General features: G+C 24.7%; 1 long non-coding RNA gene across 1 annotated transcript; it reads right to left on the bottom strand.

Annotated features, from left to right (window-relative positions):
• Nucleotides 1–284: 284 nt before the first annotated feature.
• Nucleotides 285–1,290, bottom strand: LOC109858765. The gene is made up of 3 exons (XR_002250650.1): nucleotides 1,181–1,290; nucleotides 706–1,075; nucleotides 285–419 (listed from the first exon to the last, which is right to left on the bottom strand). It is a non-coding gene; the product is annotated as an uncharacterized LOC109858765 (long non-coding RNA).
• Between the last annotated feature and the right edge of the window lie 29 nt (nucleotides 1,291–1,319).

Below are 1,319 nucleotides of genomic sequence, written 5' to 3'. Positions count from 1 at the left end.
AACAATAATTATAAAAAATGTATAATAATTATAAATAATGTAAACAATAATTATAAAAAAAACTAATAATATTAATCAATACAAAATTTTATCACAAAGTTGAATATTCAGCTGCATCATTTTAGTTACTTTATTATAAATAATTTAATTGATTTATTATAAATTTTTATTTATTATGTATTTATTTATTATATATTTATCTTGATAAAAACGTATTTTAACAAAAAAATATATGTATAAAATGAAATTATATACAAATATATATATTTATGTATATGTATACCATTATGCAGTTCACACAATNATGGGCATATTTCTTTTTTTGCAGCAAGATCTAATATATATGGAGCAATTGTAGACCACTTTTTTGGAAAACTATGCGCATCTATTCCTGTTTCTGTCTCAAAATCAGTTTGTAACTGCAATAATTGACAATATTAGATAAAAGCTTATAACATATTTATGAATAAATTATAGAACATTAAAAGTTTAGCAAGACACTCCCGCCAAATCACACGCACAAGCCAGACAGTTGAAAGTACTTTGAAATTATCAGTTCTCAATAATCACTGAACGATGACTTACGGAACTTATTATTTTTAAGATTGTTTACCAATAATATAATAATACAACAAGTTTTACTGGCGTGTGTTCTTGGAGTTTTAATTTTTTTTTTTAAATAAATGTTTAGGAATGTAGAATTACCAATATGGCACCAATAGAAGTTTTTAAGATAGGATATTCTTCATAATAATTAATAATTGAAGTCCCTCTATTCCTTGCCTTAAATGTTTCTTTCCATAGATATTTTAGATTTGGATCATCCGGTTGAATTGCACGTAATTTGAGTAATATTTCTTGTTGACAATCAGGGATATTTTCGATATTTTCGTCTTCATCTATTGCTTTTTGTTGCTTGATGTATTTTTTTAGATTATTGTACTTATCCCAAAGTTTACCGCTAGCAAGACGTTTAAATTTTGCATTCGATGGAACATAGTACGTCGATGCTTTTTCATATTTAATAACATTACTTATTGCTGCAGACCAGTCTTGAAATTGTTCAGAAGTTATTCTACAATATTAAAAATAGTGAAATAAATAAAAAAGAGCAAAACAATAAAAGAAAATAAGATCAATAATAAAAAAAATGATAAAAAAATCTTTTTGTAAGATATACTTTTTAGATTTGCTAAGAAGTTTGTCAATAATCAAATGACAAAGTTTATTGCGATCTGCTGAAGTCAATCGTATTTGGCTCAAGATTTTTTGACCACAACTCGATTTACAAAGTAATTCTCTTAGAATCTAAAATAGAA

The sequence above is a fragment of the Pseudomyrmex gracilis genome, unplaced genomic scaffold, assembly GCF_002006095.1.
Source record: "Pseudomyrmex gracilis isolate BER0280 unplaced genomic scaffold, ASM200609v1 scaffold_223, whole genome shotgun sequence".
NCBI lineage: Eukaryota > Metazoa > Arthropoda > Insecta > Hymenoptera > Formicidae > Pseudomyrmex > Pseudomyrmex gracilis.
Note: the sequence above shows the minus strand (reverse complement) of the source record. Positions and strands in the feature narration are given on the sequence as shown.